Raw genomic sequence first — 309 nt, forward strand, 5'->3', positions numbered from 1 at the left:
ATATATATATATATATATATATATATATATATATATATAGTGTGTGTGTGTGTGTGTGTGTGTGTGGTCTTAGGAACCAAACCCAGGGCCTTCCATATGCTAGGCAAGTACTCTACCACTGAGCCACACCCAGCTCCAAATTTCCACTTTGGAAAAATTTTCTACCTTCCCCTTAACAATTCTTCATCCTTCTTTATGCTCCAGTAGGCATTAGTGCCTGCAAAAATCATGTAGGACAAACCATTGTGCGGGGTTGAATCCATCATAATCTGTCAGTATGTCTTTAGGAAATGGACTTAATCTTAGTTT

Source organism: Marmota marmota, unplaced genomic scaffold (genome assembly GCF_001458135.2).
Source record: "Marmota marmota marmota unplaced genomic scaffold, marMar, whole genome shotgun sequence".
Classification (NCBI taxonomy): Eukaryota; Metazoa; Chordata; class Mammalia; order Rodentia; family Sciuridae; genus Marmota; species Marmota marmota.